Source organism: Hermetia illucens, chromosome 6 (genome assembly GCF_905115235.1).
Source record: "Hermetia illucens chromosome 6, iHerIll2.2.curated.20191125, whole genome shotgun sequence".
NCBI classification, from domain to species: domain Eukaryota; kingdom Metazoa; phylum Arthropoda; class Insecta; order Diptera; family Stratiomyidae; genus Hermetia; species Hermetia illucens.
In genome coordinates, this window is record NC_051854.1 from 38,273,044 (window position 1) to 38,284,553 (window position 11,510).

Sequence of the window (11,510 nt, forward strand, 5' to 3'; positions counted from 1 at the left end):
ATGTGGGACTTTTACCCAAAAACACCTTCCCCGTCTCGGAGTAGAGTTCGCTCACTCTAAAGTCCTCTCCATCCTTCTATACGCGGTATCCGTAATCGCACTTTCCTGGCCTACCCTGCGTTTTGCAGGTCATTTTGCATAAATGCAATCATAAAGTTGGTTGGATCCCAATCCTCTCGATGTGCTAGAATTCTCTGTATAACTTTTTCGGACATTAGCACCTCTCACATTATCATTAGCTTCCTCCTTTCTTCCTGGAATGGGTGACAGTTAAAGAATACGTGTTCTGGCCCAACCGGGACTCCATGAACAATCGGCTGAGGTGTCGAGTTTGAATCTGTACAGAAACTGGTGATATCCCTTGTGTTCAGTGAGAAACTAGGTAAGATAATGATTGATTTTACCGGGCCGTCTTTCCAACCATCCTATATTGGCAGGGCCTTTTCCAAACTACAGACAATTCGAAAGCTCATCAAATTTTGGAATCAGCCCTTCAACCACTTCATAGAGAGATATCAACATGGGTTTCTGAAATGTCGATCTACTGCTTCCAACCTTCTCGACTTTATAAGCTCCTTTGACAAATGTCTTAGTCCGCGGTACACCGTACGTGCCATTTATACCAATCTCTCTAAAGCCTTTGATTCAGCCAACTACAATATACTTCTCTTCGAAGTTATCTCATTGCTCGCCTTTTACGTACCTATCCTGTCCCTTAGCTACTTGCTCTGGCGCTTGCCAAGGCTCCATATTAAGGCCCCTACTATTCCTATTTTTTATTAATGATCTTCCCTCTTTCCTTATTTGAACCTATTTACATTGACAAGACGGCGTTAAATTATTTGCTTTTGTTTCGTCACCGCTAGATGGATACGCCAGCATGTGGCACTTTTATCGACCACTAACACCTTCCTCGTCTCCTCCTGCATCGTGGATAAGCATAAGGTATTATATTATTTCTCAAAGTCCAACCTAAATAATCTGGTGCGTTGGTACTTAGTGAATAAGCTGACACTAAATGTTAGCAAACACCACCCAATGCGTTATTTGCCTAAAATTCGCCCAACATATGTTTCTCCTCTTTTGCCGGAGAACCACTATAACTTCTGCTCTCTTTCCCTGATGTAGCTTCGATAAAAATAGCGCTTCGTAAACGTCTGGTTTTTCCTACCTTCCCCCTACTTCAATCCAGCAATCCTTAATACATTTCAGCTTGCTCCTTAGCAGCATTCTTGAATATTGCTCTGCAAATTTGGTCTCACTTCCGCAACCATGACTGGCTTGAAACTGTACAACGCAAATTTACCCGATCCCTCTCTTTCTAATTTTCTTACTTTCTTCTAGTGTATCCTCACCGGGTCCGCACTCTTCATCTCCTTTATCTGCTACAACGTCGAATGTGTACCTGTTTGCCGGATGTAAAGCTTTACCCCTTTAGATATTATCTTTGACTTTGCCTCCCCACACGATAGCTACTTTAACTCCACGATTCCTAGATTATGCCTATCCAATAACGCCCTTGAGTTTGATTCCTTTGACTTTGTCGCTTTTCTTAGCTTTAATCTCAGATTAAGCTACTTACGCTTGCTCCTTGCGCTACTTACTCCTCCTTCTGAGGTCAATATGTAACTAGCAATCTATTCTGCTGTCTCGTGTCCCTTATATTAAGGATATATAATAATATCATATATTATGTTAATAAACACTTTTTTTGGTTAAGAATCGAGGAATTCTAAGTTCGCATCCACTTGATAAGATAGGGCGCAACTTGCTCCCTCTTTCTTCGGCCCACAGACCGCTCGATTCAGGCTTGGCACCCAAGCTCCAAAAAATAAGCCAGCACGGCTTTACGGTTTCTTACCAGAGCTTCGGCCATGTTGTTCCCAAGGCAGAGGTGAGATAGCATCTGATGAGTTGTCTCTGTCCTCGTACGAAACTGTAAGGCAGTCCTCGCTTATTTTTTTAAACAAACACGTTAACCATATCCACGGAATGGATCTTTAAAATATAGGCCTGAAGGTCAAAAGCCCAATAAAGAAAGCAAGTAGTATTCACACTCACAAAAGGAAATTTGTTATTACCGTGATCAGAGAAGCAGAGGAAAATATGGCGCAAATAGCAATGATTTCAGAACTCTATACCGTATCACGAAAGATCTTGAATATGGACGCAAGTCTTTCGATGCGCCTTTGAGGGACGTTAGCGGCTGTCTCTTCTACTACGATGACGAATAACTGAAGAGGTGAAAGCAGCACTTCACCTCAGTATGACAATCGTTTGACATCCTGTGAAGTTCCGCCTCTTATACATAGAGGAACTAGTCACCTTAATATGGTCATATGGACTACTCCCCAAAATAGAGGATAAGCCACCTCGACCTCGACCATTAATTCTTTCAAAGGGAGTAAACCTTCTGCGCTTGACGGCCTACTCCATAGAGCTATTCATGGCTACTCCTGCAGTTTTCACAGAGGGTGCGGAAATCTTGGGAATCCGAGATATTTCTCAGAGAGTAGATGAAGGGAACGATCTGATGATTTCGAGAAAAGGTGTGTCCTGAATACGACAATTAAAGGAGTCTCTACGTGCTTCCAACAATAGCTAAAATAATCCTGGAAGGCATTAAAAAACATTACAAAGGCTTGATCAAGAGAGCAGGGTGCTCGACTACATCAACACCCTGCGAATCATTTTGCTCTCCATTAATTTCACGGAAGCTGGGCGGATGAAGAGGGAGTCTATCTGGAATGCTCCACGCAGGAAGAGTATTCGGAGAAAATAGGATCTATTATCAGAGCGATATTTAAAGGCGCAAAATGCCACGAGATTCATTGAGCGAATTCTCAGACGAATTTGAAATTCAAAGCGGAATCCGACAGAGCGGCACTTTGTCACCGATATTATTTCCTCCTGTTCCCACTAACCCAAAATGGACGAGGAGTAGCTACAAATATCCCGGGAAGTCCTGGGGGAACTGAAACGCATTTCGGTAAACCGTGAACGATGGCATATGGATTTGGTTGACGTGCTATGCCGCATTGAGAGGTTAATAGTTACCATGTAGGAGGTGCCGCAAACATTTTGAATTAAATTTCAGTTGGTCTGTAGTATCCGCAGTTTCCTGTAACGCCAATCATCTGTTTCTTCATTGTTTTCCTCCACGTCGTCTAAGAAATTGAATTGCATGCAACACTTAACGTTTTACTCTTCCTTCATTTTGTTATCCCATGCTCAATTTCCTGTATCTCATTCCCCATCTATAAAATCTAACCTGGGTGACTTTGACTCCCAATTATCTGCTTCGCAACACGAAAATTCTTCTAAGATAGCGCACTATATTGATAATTGATAATTTCTCCTATCTAGGGTCGAAAATCACAACCGATAACAGCTACGATGATGAAATCCGCGCACGGTTGCTGTCAGCCAACAGAGCCTATTTCAGCTTACAAAAACTGTTCCGCTCGAAACGTCTCACCATAGGTTCAAATCTATGATCGATACCATGACCGTCCGGTTGTGGATAAAATCCATCGTTGATGATGATGACTATATTGTATTTTTCTCCCAATTGCATGCAATAATATGTATTTTGCCTAACGGATTGATACAAACAATAGAGATATTTTTGCGTGTTGACTATGAAGTTGTAGATTTGAAGTGTCCACACTGGAATATATGCGAGCAACAAAAAGCAGCTTAATTAAATTTTTTTGCGGGGAGGAAATGAACTTCTGGTCCGTGTGTGTGTGTATGTGTGTGTATGGTGGGGAGAAGCCACAGCTTCCGAGCACTCAGGCCGTGTTGGCCCATTGTACTCGCGTCCCCCGTCTAACGGAATATTCCGGATTCGTTCACGTATCGCAGGATTTCCGTTAGTGGATGTGATGCTACCGGTCGTAATTGGAGTACATCGGCACCAAAGATCTGATGCCTGATGCGTCCATAGGCGGGGCATTCACATAGGAAATGCTCCGTGGATTCCGCTTCCTCATTACAGGAGGGACACGTATCATCTTCGGTAATTCCTATTCTGAACATATGCCCAGCTAGTGAATTATGGCCTGTCAGAATGCCCACAATACACCTGCAATTCCTCCTGCTTTTCGACAGGATAAACTTTGCGGTACGTATGTTGGGTTCTGGCAGGAAAAGTTTGGTGTGTCGAGCAGCATTTAGGCTCTGCCACCTGTCATTATGGGAAACTTGTTCCCAGTTTTTGAAAACAGATTTAGCCAATGCTACTGATACCCCAATTGCTGGCTCCGATCCCGGCATAGGGGAGATTGACCCTTCTTTCGCTAAAGCGTCCGAGATTTCATTTCCCTCTATGCCACAGTGACCAGGTACCCAGAGTAGTTCCACCGTATTGAATCTAGACATAGAGTTCAAACGGTTTCTGCATTCCTGAACGATTTTCGAGGTGATCAAAGGACTGCTCAATGCCCTCAGTGCAGCTTCACTGTCACTGCAGATTGCGATGCACCTGCCCTTCAACCGCTCGTCAATCACCCAGTTTGCCACCCTTAGGATCGCATAAACTTCGGCTTGAAAAACCGTTGCATATTGTCCCAAAGGAAAAGCCCACTTCTCGTTTTTATTCAAGAGGTAGACTCCGGCTCCAGAACCCTCTTCTGTTTTTGAGCCATCGGTGTAGAAGACTTCCGTATATCCCTCCACGCATTCCTCTGGGTCTTCCCAGTCCTCTCTACGCTTCAGGGTAACTACATATCTTCTACCAAACAGATGTATGGGGACACGAGAATCGGAAGGCATTGTAAGAACTGGATTCAGTCCTCCCAGTAACTCTTCCAATGCACTGTGCCCCCCACATCCGTTGTTTTCCCATAGATCTAATCGAATTAGCCTATGAGCTGCTCTCATTGCAGTGCTTTGAATAAATATATCCAGGGGCTGCAAATTTAGTAGTGCATTCAGAGCTGCGCCGGATGTCGTGCTCATGGCACCAGTGATACCCAGACAAACAGTTCTTTGCAGTGCAGCTAGTTTACGGTGAAAACTTTTTTGTCTCACCTTAACCCACCACACTACGGATGCATATACGAACATCGGCCTAATGATGGCAACGTATATCCACATTAGCACATGAGGCCTGAGTCCCCATGTCGAGGCAAAGGTCCGTCTGCACAGCCCATAAGCTGTGAGAGCTCGTTTCATCTTTACCTCTACATGTTTGTTCCAAAGAAGTTTTTTATCTAGAGTAACCCCCAGGTATTTCACTTCTTCGGAGAGTTGAAGGGTAGTACCCCTCATCTCAGGGAGGCAAAGTCCATCCAGTTTTCTCCTTTTTGTGAATAAAACCATTGTGGTTTTATTGGGATTAACTGACAAACCATGTCTAAGGCACCAGCTGTCTATCAAATCAACGGCACGCTGTATATTCCTACACACCGTTCCAAGATCCCGATCAACAGCAAGAACAGCCACGTCATCAGCATAAGCTTGAGCGTGTGTTGGCAAATTTTGCAGTTCGCATAGTAGTGAGTCGATCAGCATACTCCACAGAAGCGGCGAAAGCACACCTCCTTGGGGGTAGCCCTTCGTTGCCTCCGTAGTCAGGTAGCGATCGACCCCTACCTCAGCGCACAGCAATCTTTGCGTTAGCATAGCATGGATCCACTTAATTAAAGCATCATCAACACCATGCGCTCTGGCGGCATCACAAAGTTTTTGAAAAGACGCACAGTCAAAAGCCCCTTCAATGTCCACGAACACCCCCATCGCGTACTCACCATTCAAAGTTTCATCCTCTATCTTTGTGACCAAAGAATGAAGAGCAGACTCACAGGACTTTCCACGTTGGTAAGCATGTTGGTTTTCACTAAGTGGGTGTGACCTAAGTGCCTTTCCACCAGTCTCTTCAAACCTTTCAGCAAGAATGAAGTCAAACTGATCTGTCTGAAGTTCTTTGGATTAGAATAGTCATCTTTCCCAGGTTTCGGTATGAAAACTACTTTAACCTGTTGCCAAGAAGAAGGCACGTAGCCCAGAGCAAGACATCCTCGAAAAATATTTCTTAGAGGTAGCTCTAAATGCTCCATACCCTCCTTTAGCATTGCCGGATAGATGCCATCTAAGCCAGGTGTTTTGAAATGTTCAAAGGACAGTATCGCAGCTCTCACCTTTTCAAGGGTAACAACCGCTTTCGCCGTGTTCCAGTTCCTCTTGCAACACTTGCGTGTTGAAGGGGTTGCAAGAACCGTCAACTCTCCCCCTACCACTTCTCTCACCCGTTCCCCCGGGTGGTGTACTTCCAGGAGGGTCTGTACTGAGTCCAGTCTGCAGCTCGTGAAAGTACCGTTGGGTTTTCTAAGAGAATCCAACTTAGCCGACTCATCCCTTTTGAGGACTCTGCACAGCCTTGAAGTCTCCCTTTCGCCTTCCAGTTCCTCACAGTACGCTCTAAAGGAGTCTCGTTTGGAGCACCTCACGAGCCTCTTATATTCACGTTGTGAGTTCCTGAAATTTAACCAGTCTTCGTTCTTGTTACTTTTGCAAGCACGATTTAGAAGTCGCCTGGTTGATTTCCTGAGTTTTTGCAGTTCTCGGTTCCACCAAGGAACTGTTTTACCGCTTTGGCCTCGGGAAATAGGACAAGCCTCTTCATAACACTCTAAAAGTGTGTAGTTCAGAGTTTTCAATTCATCTTCCAGCACCAAAGGAGTCCTTAGTCGCCTAGGGAACTGTATTTTATTGCCAAGAAGTTCATTGAACTTTGCCCAATCCGTTTTCCTAGGGTTCCGTGTTTGTACTGCAGACTGTTCGCCCGCAATAGTCAGATTGAATTCTAGATATCGGTGATCTGACAGTGAGACCTCATCTAGCACTCGCCAGTGTGTAATCAACTCTAACAATTTTGGGGTACAGATTGTTAGGTCAATTACTTCGCTTCTTCTGGGTCCCACGAACGTAGGGGCGCACCCCACGTTTGCAGTCATAAGACCAGCTGAAGTGATGAAATCAAATAGCTTCTCTCCTCTTGGATTGCATTTGCTACTGCCCCAACAAATATGTTGAACATTCGCATCGCAACCTATTAAGAGTTTGAGACCACTTGATTCTGCACACGCCACCAGATCCCTAAGTTCTTGCGTCGGTGAAGAATACAAAGAATCATAGGGTAAATAAGCGGAGGCAACTATGATGCTTTTCCCCTCGCCATTTATCTGGTATTGTATGATGACCGTAGCTAAGTCCTGGGGACAATATTGTCTCAGCATAGTTGCCTCTAACCGTCTTGACATCAGGACGCAAGCTCTCGGTCTTATGGATCTTTCGTCGTAGAAGATCCTAGCCCCCTTTACTGATCCAATACCACAAATTCTGTTAAATCGAACCCACGGTTCTTGCACCAGAAAGATATAGGGGAAATCTTGTAGCTCTGTCATTCTCGCTGCCAACAGGTAGGAGGAAGCTTTGGCATGCTGCAGGTTGATTTGACCAATCTTTATGTTTTTCGACATAAACTTAGTCTATTGTCTTATGGAAAACAGTTAGAAGCATATGCGGCAGTCCGCGTATAACGGGGTTTCCCCCACACCGTACCGCCAGAGACTCGATCCCCTCGTGATTGATTTCTCTGAGAAAAGCCGTACTTGGGAGTACCGCAATTCCCATGTTCTCATCCACGAAAGATCTCACCTCATCCCACAGAGCATTCATCTGTTTTCTACTTAGCACCTTACTTGGTTTGCGATGTCCGGGTTGCATAGATTCGATCACTCGAACTGGCATCAAGTCAGTTTCGTTCACGCTTCCCTTCCTTCCGCCTGTTCCTTGGAAGGTGTAGGAGAAGTTACTAGCAGGTAGGATTCACTCTGTAGTCCCTTCCCCAGTGCGAGCCCCCATACGGGGGTTCCGCCCCTGTATGCACTATCCTCCGCGCACGTCTCCATTGTGGGAGAGCGCACCGAAGATGCTGCAATTTGCGCTATGTTGTATGAGTCGAAGATCATCATTGTTCTTCGCTCTCAAAATGGAGATGATGCCCTATAGTCTCCTGATATGACTGAATTTCAGTCTATATAGGAAAAAGTGGAGCACCATATGGTGACTTCCCCTGAGCACATTCAGAGTCTGTTGGTCCAGTTCGAATACCAAGTTGAAGCCCTCCACGTTTGTAGATTGGTCCTTCCTGGCATTCATGAACTTTACCCTCCAGTGTGCAAAGTCCATGCCCGGGTTTTGTTCACCCAGCATGCGGATAATGTCCTCTGCCTTCCCTCGAGGGCCCGGTAGCCAACATCCGACATGTTCTGTGCTGCGTAGCTCAATGTTCACAATAGTGAACTTGGGCCGACCGCCGGAACTCAAAGTTGGGATTACCTGCTGGAGCCACTTTAAGGCAGCCTCGTCAGCGCACTCCAAATGTAGAAGCCCATCACGAAAACCTTGATCGTTAAATCGTGGCTTCGTTCCAGGCTCCATCATTTTCTTCCACAGGTATTCCTGGAGGATGGTAAATTGTCCCTCTGACATTTTGCCATCCTTGGAGGAAACTCCCACGGCAGCAGTCAGAACAGAGGCCGCAGCTTGCGCATACGTCCTCTTCCTTCCCGCCTTCGTGTTCGTATTCCTGTGGGAGGGACCAGCTTCATTGAGATCTCTCTCGCTGATTTGATCACCTCCCGGCACACCGGTCCTAATCCCCGCGAGACGCGTGGATGTAAGCCCTGGTGCGGAGCACAATAAAGCGTCGGCCACAGCAGATGTGTTGGTCTTACGCTTCTTGCGCGCATTACCGCTGACTGAAGAGTCTGGTGCTTCCAGTGTGGATCTTACCGAGGTTTCCAGTTTATCCCCACCTTCCGCCGGAGATTCCGCTACCTTGCGTCCGATTTCTCTGGGCGTTACCGCGCCTAGTGGTACAGCCACGTCCATGTCCTCATTCCCAAGGTGCTTCATCTTCCTTCGCAGTGCTCTCTTCTGCCGTCGGCTTAGGGCCTTTCCAGGTTCACGGTGTTCGGACCGCTTGGATCCATTTCCACATACTGGCGTTAAACCAGTAGCGTCCACGTCACCAGCTTCCCGTTCTTCCGCTCTTCCCAGTAAGGATGGCGGAGAAGGTTCTGACAGGCAGGATTCAGCCTGTAGTCCCCCCTCCTTAGTGGCCGAAGTTCCCTTCTGCCGGGCCTTTCTCTTCCGCTTGCGGGTAGATTTGGGCTGTAGTACCGCGGACGGGCCGGCCGTAGTCGGATTTCCAGTTTCTAACAATTTGAGAGTTTCCGTACTTTCCTTTCTGGCTAACTTCGCCGTAGGCACTAAATGCAAACTTTCCACTGAGTCGGAAAGCATGCCTTCTACAGATTGCTCTATAGGCAAATATGAACGTGGTGAGGCCTCCAAAATCCGCGCCTCGGCCGCGACATGATTGCTCATGGTCGCGGGTGGATTCGAAGTCTGTGACTTCTTACCACTTGGAGAGTTTATATCCATCGTTTCCATATTCATATTTTTGGACACCCTTAGTGTAGTAGTAAACTACTACAGGCTCCCCCACCACGACAAGGTGTTGTCCGAGGGGGAGCTTCTGGTGCGTAGTAGGAGGCTAATATTTAGGGGACCATTATGAATGACGTACACATCATCTAATCGTGTACCAGTGTCGCGACTTACAAGGGATGGCAAAAAAAAAACGAAATTGAGTGAAGTGCCGAAGGGAGCTTCTTCTTTTTCTTCAGCCTTTGTCCCGTTCACAAACGGGGTCGGCTCGTCGTGATCGGCTTCGCCATTTGGCTCTATCGAATGCCTGATCTGGGTGCAATCTCGAGGCTTTCAAATCCCCATCCAGCGTATCAAGCCACCGTTGCTTAGGTCTGCCTTTTGGTCGTTTACCATCGACTTCGATGTTCAGACCAATCTTGGCAAGTGAATTCTCGTTTGCACGAATTGCGTGACCATACCATCGAAGACGCCTCTCTCGCAACTTTTCCACGATTGGTGCAACCCCATAACGATCGCGGATATCCTCATTTCGGATGTGATCTAAACGTGTGACGCCACTAGTCCAACGTAGCATCTTCGTCTCCATTACCGCAAGACGCCGTTCATTGTCTTTTATGGTCGGCCAACACTCCGAACCATAGAGAGCGACTGGACGGACGACATTGCGGTAAATTTTAGATTTGAGACGTTCGTTGATACGTCGATCATAAAGGACACCAGTTGTGGAACGCCACTTCATCCAGGTTGCGTTAATGCGTGAAGCAATTTCATAAGTGCCGAAGGGAGCTGACCTCAAGTATCTGACGTTGGTCAACGCGGATGGTTATTTGCCCGTCCCAATTCGACAGTGAGATTCAGTTCCACTAGAGGGTGTTTTGGTTAACATTTTATTATTTCAATTAGGGTAATAATCTCGACCAAGATTATTACCCTAATTGACCACGATACTCATCCGAAGCTACGTCGGCAGATATCTGACTTACTTTCATTTGGAATTTCTGTAGATAGTTGAACCCTTAATTTTTCACAGTTTCTTCCAAAAACCGGGGCTAACTTTTTCTGCTCCTTCAGAAGCTTATCGTAGCCAAAATGCTTTTCAAAATGTAAACCTCAAAAAATTTCTAATGACAGTGAATGTTTTGATTAGATATCTTTACTACATTTTCATTTAATTGCGCTAGCCTTTATCAATGCATTTGTTAAATTTATTTTTAGTTCAGCCCACGTATTACTTTTCTTTAAGACAAAAAGACAAATAAAGAAGCCACTGGGTTATAAAAGCGCAAATTTTGGCTATTTTTCTTCAGTTTGTTTCTGTTGAACGTAACAATGAATTTTTCGTTTATCCTTTTCTTCTGCCTTATCGTGATCTTGGCTCTCACCGTCCCAAGTGAAGCTACCTTCGCGGATTTTGTCAAGAAAATTGTAAGATAAAAGGGAAACCTATGTAAATTCTTCAGAAAATATATCTACATTTTTTACAGGGGGTAGCCATTGTGAAACTTATCAACGGAATCAAATATGGATTTTCGAACATTTGAAGTCGCCTTTCCTTCCTATTTGGGAAATGTGTTTTAAATAAAACGAATTTGCTTGAGAAACTTTAATTTTTATTAAAAGTGATTTTCGTCTTGTCTAGTTCACCTAGTTATGTCAGGCCTACCAAAAATATTGGATTGACAAACCCGAACAACTGACAACCATACAATTATATTTTATAAAAATGAAGGACAATGTTCAGGTGTCCAGAATTTATTGGTGTGAAATTTTTATTCAGGAATTGCGAAAACCTAAGTAAGCATCCAGTTGATGTCGGACCGGACCAAATGTCTGAAGTGTGGGAGGATTTAAGTTCGATAAAACTCATATCCATGTTGTGTCTCGCGAACTATAAAAAGAACACCAGCGAACTGCTTCGGTCACACTGCTCCCAAGGCAGAGGTGAGACCGCGTCTGTTGAGTTGCTTCTACCCTGGTACGAAACCAAAGAAAATTCCAAGTGTTTGTCAAAGGATGCCTCCATGCTCTTAAACTGGTTTCGCAGA

General features: G+C 45.2%; 1 long non-coding RNA gene across 1 annotated transcript; it reads left to right on the forward strand.

Annotated features, from left to right (window-relative positions):
* Positions 1–10,732: 10,732 nt before the first annotated feature.
* LOC119660109 lies at positions 10,733–11,066 on the forward strand. Its single transcript, XR_005250394.1, has 2 exons — positions 10,733–10,890; positions 10,950–11,066. It is a non-coding gene; the product is annotated as an uncharacterized LOC119660109 (long non-coding RNA).
* The last annotated feature ends 444 nt before the right edge of the window (positions 11,067–11,510 follow it).